Here is a 10,634-nt window from a genome sequence, read left to right as displayed (position 1 = left end):
TACATTGTGAAATTGGACTGATAACCATACAAAAGCCTTCTGACCAACAAAGCATGGATCTGTTTTTCTCTGCTTCATCTCAGTGAATTATGTCTAGGCAGTTCAAAGAACTATCAAGTCGCATGTAATTTATGGCCTGGCCTTTGTTATGTGGCGGGGGAGAACTGTTCATTGGTGTAGAACAGTCATTTTAAAGCTAGCATGGCTCCTTAACAATCATCTTTTCTCCATGTGTCAGAGTAGGTACAAAATCAGAAAGCAAACAGTCCCCCACCATATCCATCCTTCTCAGATAGAAGCCTGTTTTAATGACAAGTGTCTCTGTAAATCCTCCCCCTGTCCCACGGCACTGTCCTGCTCTTTCACCCGAACAAAACTTATTTCCTTGAAATCCAAAGGGAGGCTCTGAAGAAATCTGAATACATTTTATCATGATGTTTATATGTGTCTCCTATAATGATGTTTCATAATCACCTTTCCCCCATACTAAATTATCAAAACGCTCTTCCAAAGGAATCTACTCCAGACTGTCTTCTCTTAGGGATGTTTTTGTTTGCTCGTTTGTTTTTTTACTTCACATGACACTTAAGAAAGTTACTTTCTTTTTTCTAGAAATGAGCCCAATTTCTCTTCAAGTTATTAAACGCCATGTCTTGTGGAACTAGCATATCACAAAATACTTATGATTATATTGTGTTGGGGCAAATGATATTGCTAAATAAACAATGTCAGTGATCTGCCTCTCCTTGCTGTCCTGAAGTGGGAAGGGGTAGTGTGAACACATTGGTGACCAACTTCCCAGACCCCTCTGTATTCAGGCATGTTTTCCGCTGGACCATGCCTTTGCAGCACGATGTGAACACAGGGATACCTCACCACCCATCTCCTCTGCCTTACTCCCTCCTCTTATCACCAGGGCTACCATCTCCATTATAAATAGTTCCAAGAATTTTCATATTAAATGAATTCCTCACTGTGTTGAGATCTGATAACTACTCAGCAAAATGTATTCTCTCCTTCTGTGGTGTGCTGGTGGCATAGTTAAGGTCTCAACTCTCTGTTGCAATTAGGTATGTCCAAGTAAGTAGGTTCCCTGTGGTCCAATGCTTGTCCCTTAGACCTCATCTTCATCTCTGATACCTAGCATCCTTCTGGGTTTGCAAATGTCCCTTCATACATTGAGGCATCTTCAAAGCTTTGTTCCTTTTCTGGACCTAGCACCCACACCCTCTTGTTCCTATAATCCTGATTTTCATTGGAAAAAAATGCTGCGTGTCACTGCTAATGTTCCTCAGGTGGTTGCCTACAAGCCTGCAGCTACAAGAGGTTATCTTTGCCAAAACAGATAGAAATACACACACACACACACACACACACATGCACACGACTAATGGAACATTGTGGAAGAGGGGGCTAAAAGACTATAAGAACCAGGGATTGGGGAGGACCAGAGAGAGCCTTGCCTTCTAGACACAGCAGGGCTGCTGCATTCAAGAACTCACCCCAGTTGCAGTTATCTGACAATCACCTGCACAAGATCAAACCAATGACCATTCAAGCTTGGAGCTGGGGGAACAGGGCAGAGCATGAGCCTCCGTTCCTGACTGAGGAGCTATGGACAGTTGCTGGCTTCTGGTGGGGAGAGAGTCAGTTTTCTTTAAGGGTGTGGCTCCTGGTGGGTTGGTGGGCTCACACCCAGGAATATATATGGGTATCATACGTTGGACTTCATGGGTCATTAAACAAAGAAACAAACAAACAAATAAATAGGACACAAGTTGAGATTGGGAGTACAGGGCTGGGGATGGATCTCAGAGGAGTTAAGGGGGAAGTAGCACTATTTATGATCAAAACACATTGTATGAAATACACGAAGAATAAAAAATCTTAAAAAGTTCAGTTAAAATAGTTCAAAGCAGAAGAAGGTAGGAGACAGACCCAAAGTTATGAAGAGCGATTCCTCATAGACGATTCAGTCTGCACCTAGTAATACCTTTCCCTTTGCAGTCAAGAGAGTCAATAAACTCCCATTAGTATTTCATTCGGTTTGAACAGAGTTCTTGGGAGTGCTGAATGGCATATGTCTTCCACGGATAGATCCCCATGTCTTTGGATTTATCTTCTTCAGTACAGATACCACATTTTACCTTGTTTTATCCTTTTCTCCAAAGTTTAAGTACCATGAAGGGAAACATGCCTGTGTGTGTGTGTGTGTGTGTGTGTGTGTGTGTGTGTGTGTGTGTGTGTGTGTGTTTTGGGGGTACCTTAGCAGAGTGTCTAGTACTTAATAAATACTGAAAGACTCGATGGACGAAGCATGTTCCATGGTGGCCAGGGGACTGGCTAAGAAAGGTGATGACATTGTTCTTTCCTATGAGGACTTTATAAATTACTCCAAATTATTCCCAGACGGGGGTGTATTCACCCCCATTCATCAGCTCCAGCTATGAATCTGAAGAGTCATTAATTATGTGCTTCTAGTAGAGGGTTCTGTAGATTGGTCCTTCCACTCTTAATCCCCTCCCCTATCACTCTATCTTGGGAGGCTGGCTCGCCTCCTCGGCTGAACTGTCTCCAGATAGCCTTCCATGGTGTGATATTAATCCATCAGCACAGAGCTGTGCTTCAGGGGGAAAGCATAGTAAAAAAAAAAAAGGGGGGGGGGGTGGCAGGAGGAAAGAAAATGGAGGAAAGTAAAACCACATGAAGTGGGCACAATCCCAAAAACATTTTTGAAGTCTCTGGTGAAATTTTTCCTCTGGCATCACTACATAACAATAGCACATCATTTTCATTCACTTGAACAAACAAAACCAAACAGAGATTAAAAACCAGTACAGATGCAATATAATTTTCCACGCCTAGACTCAGCAGCAGTGTGGAGCCGCTTCCCTTAACAAGGGAGGGCATGTTCTTTCAGTCTGTCCCGGGACAAACAGCCCATGGCACTGGGGTACAGCCACGACATCTCAGCTCTGGACAGCATCACTTGCTCCCATTTCGCTCTCTCCACAGTCCTCTCTTCTGAAGACTGACGGGATCCTGGCATTCTCTCCTCCACGTCTCACCTTGACATTCTCTTTCTTGCTCCCCTTCAGGATGCACCTTACACCTGGAAGTACCTTTGGTCCTTTGGGGCCCAGTGACATTGTTCCCTTCCTCCCATAAGAAAGCTTCTTTGCCCTGAGCCATCCAAGGCTGATCTCATCACAGAGCGTGCTTGCACAACCCAAGGAACTTTATCGTTATCTCATGAATCATGACCATCTGAATTCCATTTGTTTCCTTGGATGGAGGCCCCGTCTGGTGTGTGTTCTGCACAGCTCCACCTAAAGGGATGGCACTCAATAAATAATAACTTGTGATGATGACAATACTGTGAATCTATACTCCAGAAATATTTCACAAAGAATGGATGACTGTTAGATATCTGGCCACCATGAACGTTCTTCCGAGGGTAGCTCACACGCTCTACATCAGTGGTTTCCCAGTTGTGAGAAGTGGCATAAAGCCCTCATTGTACTTGAAACTGAAGGGTGCACATCATAACAAAAAAAAAATTCCTGCAAGGGACCTTAGAAATTTCCCTAGTGAGAAAAATACGAGATCCAGTAAGACTAGGCTATCCCACACTTGAGTGCCATATGATCTTCAGGAGACTCTTCCAGAAGATGTGGGTTCTGACATCAAACAGGCAGGGCCCTTGAACTTGGAGAGTGATCTTGAATTTTTAAGATCTGTGTCTTTAGTACAAAATGAGAAGAAGAACCTGTTCTTCCTCATTTATGGGGCTGGATGAGACTCAAATAATAGAAGAGCTGCAGCAGCAAGCAGCTCACACATGATTGTGTGACCATCACCTTCCAGGCGCTATTGGGGAAGCATGTGAGAGCTATCTAACTTAACCATCACCACAGCCCTAGAGATTGGTTCAGTGTGTGTGTGTGTGTGTGTGTGTGTGTGTGTGTGTGTGTGTGTGTGTGTTTTGAGGGAGGGGTACACAGGTTTGCGTGCAGGTACATATGTGTACATGTACATGCTAAGGTGAGAAGTTAACTTCAGATGCCCTTTAGTAGTCATCCACCTTGGGGTTTTGTTGTTGTTGTTGTTGGTGGTGGTGGTGGTGTGTGTGTGTGTGTGTGTGTGTGTGTGTGTGTGTGTGTGTGTGTGTGTGTGTGCTTTCCTATTCCTTTTTAAATAGCAGGGAGAGCATCTCTCACAGGGACCAGGAACTCACCAATTAGGATGGGCTGGTTAGTTGACAAGCCATGGGAATCCTTGTCTCAGCATTCTCAGAGATGGAGTTATAAGTGCATGCCACAATGCCAACCTTTTTTATATGGGTCTGGGAATGTGAGGCAAGTCCTCATGTGGGTACAGCAAACATGTAACCATCTGAGTTATCGTCTCAGTCCCTGGCTTATTTTATACTCAAATATGGGAGGGAGAGCTCAGACAAGTCTAGTGATTTTTCCAGTTTTTCAAAACTAGTTGATAATAAGCCCATAAAATAGTGGGTCGGTGAAGAAACTGGATATTTTAACACAAAGGCTAGTCATGATCTGCTATCTAATCTAGAAGCATGGTAGAACCAAGAAATATATATCTAGAAGTATGTGGTGCTGTGGGATGTTCTGTATGGCAAATATGTTAATAAATAAAACACTGATTGGCCAGTAGCCAGACAGGAAGTATAGGCAGGACTAACAGAGAGGAGAATTAAGGGAACAGGAAGGGAAGGAGGAGACTGCCTGAAGCCGCCTCCGGGACAAGGAAGATGTAAGGTACCAGTAAGCCACATGGCAAAGTATAGATTAATAGAAATAGGCTAAATATAAGAGTAATAGCTAGACAATGATAGGCCTGAGCTAATGGCCAAGCAGTTTAAATATAAGTGTCTGTATGTTTATTTTATAAGTGGGTTAAGGGACTTCTGGGGCTTGGCGGGACCCAGAGAGAAAACTCCAGCTACAGTGTGGTATTAATATTATAGTACTATGGAAATCTGAAGTATCAGTAGAAATAACCAACAGTATTATAAATAATAATTTATAATAGCATAAGTATCAACTGATTTTTTTATCACCCTGTAAAATACTTACTATTCATATGTGGTTATCTGAATAGACACAAGATTATGGCAAATTAGGGCTCTATCTTTCAAGAGATTAAGTCTCACTGGCCTGCTCTGGGGCTTAAAAAAACAACTAGATGTCAGAGCATTTTTCCAAAACCTGTCCTATGTATATTAGCTATTATTTTCCATGTTCCAAAAAGACAGAGGGATGCTTTTGACAACATTAACCAGGATTCCTGATTGCAGATACCAAATCTTGAGGGTTTTTTTTTTGTTTTAATTAGTCCAACTCAAAACAAAGGAATCAACCCATTTATTCCAGAGTCAACCTTTTCAGGATGCCTTCAAAGACACACAGACAATGCCCTCTGGAATGGCAGCCTGTAGACCCAGACCTGTTGTATAGCAATGTCTTCCAAGGTTGAAATGTTTCATACTACAGGAAAGCTCTTTAGGACAGGAAGTAAACAACTCAAATGGCTTCAGGAAGTCCCTGAAACCAACCAGATTCAACTAGTCCCCTCTTCCCCAAGACTATATATATGAGCAGTGAAGACCACTGAGAGTCACTTTCAGACAAGTTTAGCTGCCTGAAAGATGTGGAGACTAGCCAACAGCCTCCAGCCTGCAGAGCTGCCTGCAGGCCATGAAGTATGTTCCAGGTGGCCAGCTTTTGTGAGCTATCAACCATGCTGGGGTGGGCTTCAGTGAGACCGCTGTCTTTGAGTCATTTCTGCACCTGCTCACTCATATTCCTGTAAGTGACTCCATTAAAACTCACTGGTTCACCAAGTTGAACTTGGGTAGCCTGTATACTTTGGTCTGCTGTCAGTTCCATGAGGGGAATAGATATTTGCTTGTGTCTCCTCAGGAATAGTGTCTTACAAGGCCTTCCTCTGTTTCCGCTAATCTCATGGAGAAAACAAAACTAAAACAAAATATAAATACTGTTGATTCCACCCACCTCACACTCAGTGAGTATCTGCACCTGAAGTGCAGACAGGGTCAGCTGCCTCTCACTGGGCCTCTGTACCTGCATTTTTGCCCACATTTCACTGAAGTTTCTCACCTGTTGTGGAAAATGGTAGGATTTAACAGGACATGATTTTTATAAGCACGTTGACCTAACTTTAACCCATGTTTAAAAAAAAATAAACAGCATTATCGGTGATTACTAGGAAATATTATCAGTAAGATGCACCTTCTGGGGGTACTTCATCAGTGAGCAATGGTCACATTAGTCGCTAATGCTAAATTAGAGCATAAGCTCTAATAAAATAAAGGCATAAACTAAGCAATGAACAAGATTTTGCCTGGCAGATATAATGGGTGTACTTTGTACTTTTAACACTGGAATGCCTAAATATATTTGGGGAAGGAAGACTAATTTAGGAAGAATGCCCCCTTTGAGTGGCTGGACATCAAACACATTTAAGATTTTTCTGAGGCCTTCCTTCATCATCTCCTGCACATCATCTACCATCACATATTAATCCCTGTTAGAGTTACAGTCTCTTCTAGACAGAGAGTGTGATGTGAATAAGAACTCCCTGATTTCTGTAGATTTAAGTTCTAAAAGAAACAAACAGAAAGTACCTAAAAAGAAATAGCATTATTTCAGTATCTGGAAAATGCTACTTAGAAATGAAATGTCATATTTCATAAATTTCAAAGCGTATTTTTTTTTCAGATTTCAGTGTTTGTGAGACTAGAAACGTCTTCCAGTCTGATGGCAGCTCTTGCCTGGCTTCAAATCTACCACCATCCTCTCTTTCTGGTATGTCAAGTAATGATGCCTTTAAAAGTCGACGAGACCTTCAATGTGAAGGAAAGGATGCAGGATGTGGGAGACACTGGCTACTGTCTCTACAAGGTCCATTTCTGGCTTCCATCATCAAAGGTAAATTAATAATGGCCATTTTCAGAATGAACGAATGAATTGTGTCCCTATTTGTAGGATGAGAGGAAAATTCACTTAAGTGTTTTCTTTTGCATGTTAAGGTTTTTCTTCCCAGCTTGTGCTAAATTTCTATTCATCTGATTTCTCCTCAGAATTTTAATATTGTGTCTCTTACACACACAGGAGGGATGCAAAATAAATAAATAAATTTAATTAGAAAAAGAGTCATGGTTGAAACAAATAACAAAAGCAACAAGATATTAAAGTATACTAACCCTATACCTTTCAAGAATACAGGATCAAACATTCATTACCCATAGACTGTTAGACATAGTCAATGGCTGGAGACATGGATCTGTCAGTGAAATGTTTGCTCTGAGGCCCAGAGTTTGGATTCCTCAGCACCTACATAAAAAGCTGAGCATGGTGACAGATACCTGCCTTCCCAGCACTGGAGAGGCAGAGAGAGGTGTTTCCTCAGCTGGTAGCTAACTAGCCTTGCCAAGTGATGAGCTCTGGGTCCCATGACAGATGTTATCTCAAAAAGTAAAGTGGAAAGTGACTAAGGAAGGCAACTAATATTGACCACAGGCTTGCACGTGCACATATATGTATGTACACTGGCATGCACACATGTACAAACAGGAATGTACACACATACACTGACACAAACACACACTCACACCCCCACACACACTCACACATTTACACCTACTCACACACACTTTCACACCCACATTCACACACTTACACTCTCACACACACACACTTACACATACTCTCACACCCACACTCACACAGTTACGCACTCACTCACACATGCACACTCACACACATGCATACACAGAATACTAAGTCCAAGTATCAACTTGCCAAGGTGGTCTAAAAATGGAGAACATTTTAGCATTGTCAGGAATGTAAAAAATTATTCCATAGTCATTATCACATGCCACCACGACCCCCGAGGCAGAGTGACAGACAAAATTACAGGACACCCAGGGAACATGGGGTTGTAAAAGATGGTCAGTGCACTGAAAAAGTGAAGGGATTTATTGCCAAGGACCTAGATGTTATAGAATAATATGAAGGTACTTAATGCATTTACCAAAAAGCAATATCCATAAAAACATGAAGATTCCAGAAGGGTAAGGGGCAGGGAGAGGAAAAAGACAGGAGGTGATGGTTTCCTAAAAATAAAGCAGAAGTTACAGAAAATTTTAAAACTACACTATACCAGATTAGAGACTTCAAAATGAAACACGAGGTGGCAGGGTTCATCTTGACTGCCTTGGGGTGGGTCTTCGAGGGCACTTCCAGAAGGGATTGATCATCTGGGAAGATGTGCCTCCAGAGTTGGGCCCAGATGTGGAGAAGTCCAAGGAAAAGCAACATAGTGATCCTTGCTGGGGAGTATGTTTATCGCTGCTGCTGCTGCTGCTGTTGCCGCTGCGACTGCCCTACTTGCTTATGTGAGAAGCCAGCTTCTTCGGCCTTCCCCAGTGGAGTGAAGACCAGTGGCTCTGAGGAATCCTCCCAGCCTTGAGCACTAGATTGGAACTACTTGAGGCATTCGACTTTGATGACTGAGCAGACGCCATGTTCTTAGTCATCCAGCACACAGATGTTCATTGTTGGGCTGCTCAAGACCCTTGTGTAAGCCAATCTAGTAAATCGTGTGTGTGTGTGTGTGTGTGTGTGTGTGTGTGTGTGTGTGTGTGTGTTCTATCAGTTCTGTTCCTGTAGAGAATCCTGATTAATACAAGTGTATCAGATATGTTCGAGAGTCATTTCAATCTGGAATGTTTCTGCTTTGTAATATGAAAACCTCACTCTTTGTCCCTTTCAGTGAGTCCAGAATTCTGGATGCAGAAGCCCTAGAAGACAGTTGTTTGAAAGGGATGACTGTGGACCACACATGATCTGCTGACACGGTTGGCATGATCCATCAGCTATGCTTAATTCAATTTGCTCATTTCTTCCCTATACCCCCCTCCCTTTTCTCACATGAACCTTTCAAAACTGCTCATGCCTGTGTATATGCACTAGCCTTAGGGTCTTTTGCCCACTTTGCCAAAAACTTTTGGCTGCCTCATGTCAGGTGACTAGAAAGTTACCCCTGGAAAGAACATGTTTCAACATTTAGTGACGGTGTAGATTAGTGGTTTTCAATCTGTGTATTGTGACCCCTGGGGGGGGGTGTCGAATGACCCTTCCACGTGGGTCACATATCAGATATCCTGCATATCCAATATTACATTATGGTTCATACCAATAGAAAAATTGCAGTCATGAAGTAGCAATGAAGTAATTTTATGGTTGGGGGTCACCGCAACATAAGGAACTATATTAAAGGGTAGCAGCTTTAGGAAGGTAGACAACCACCGGTATAGATGATTTTTCAGACCACAGAGCCTGAGCACAGGTGCTTTTTGTATATGACTACTTCCAACCACCTTTCCTCACTTTGTAAAACTGATTTGTTAAGAAGTAAACCCTTGGTTCCTCCCTTCTCTATCCTCTGTGAACTTTTACTCCAAGTCTTAATTGTATAATCTCCCATCCAGTGAATATTTATTTTATATTTTCAGCTTAAAATTAAGTAGAAAAAGAAAGGCCATAAAGGCATACTGGAAAACTAGTGGAAATAAATTTGAAACCTCTTCAGAAACGACATTTATTTTTATTTTTTGTGAGGAGAAAGTGAGCCAAGGATTGATGCAGAGATAACAGTACAGACCAAACACTCATTACCAAAAATTGCCATCATAAGAGCAAATAAATGTTTTCAGAAACTTGGAATGACAAGAGCTTCCAAGAGTTATAACAAGCCCATTGCCAACGTGGTTCAAGCGCCCACAACCCCTCCCGAGCAGGTGTTCATGCACTTAAATTACTGCTAATTCCAGTCTGGTAAAGACCTCTGGTTATTAAAGCTTCCCCTCCCAACCCCTGCCTTTAGAGCATGTTTTATTTCAAAGCTTTCCTCTCCATCCTTCTGCTTTAAGACATCTAGACAGATCCAAAACCATCGGAGTAGTTTGCAGTCTATCACTTCCTCTCTTGGACCAGATGTTGGACCCAGTCTATGTAAAGCCAGGATCCTTAGATAGTCATGAAAATCTCAGCATAGGGAGTTCTGAGCTAATCTAGAGCTCAAGGGGGAGCTGGGAGCCACACTATTCAAAGATTTTAAAGACGATTTTTGTAATATTTCAATACCTTGTTAGCCTTCTGAAAATTTTATTTTAAAAGTTTTTTTTATAATTTTCTTTCAATTTTTTCTTTTATCTATTTTTGTGTGTGTGCATTGGTATTTTACCTGCATGTATGTCTGTGTGAGGGTGTCAGATCCCCCAGAAATGGAGTTACAGACAGTTGTGAGCCACCATGTGGGTACTGAGAATTGGACCTGGGTCCTCTGGAATAGCAGCCAGTGCTCTTAATCACTGAGCCATCTCTCCAGCCCTGCCCCCCCTTTTTTAAAGATTTATTTATTTATTCTGTATACAGTGTTCTGCCTTCATGTCTGCCTGCATGCAAGAGGGCGCCAGATCTCATTACAGATGGTTGTGGGCCACCATGTGGTTGCTGGGAATTGAACTCAGGACCTCTGGAAGCGCAGCCAATGCTCTTAACCTCTGAGCCATCTTTCCAACC

This window comes from Peromyscus californicus, unplaced genomic scaffold (genome assembly GCF_007827085.1).
Source record: "Peromyscus californicus insignis strain IS unplaced genomic scaffold, ASM782708v3 Scaffold_24__1_contigs__length_46423439, whole genome shotgun sequence".
Lineage (NCBI taxonomy): Eukaryota > Metazoa > Chordata > Mammalia > Rodentia > Cricetidae > Peromyscus > Peromyscus californicus.
The sequence above is the reverse complement of the archived record's forward strand: the minus strand, read 5'-3'. Positions refer to the sequence as shown.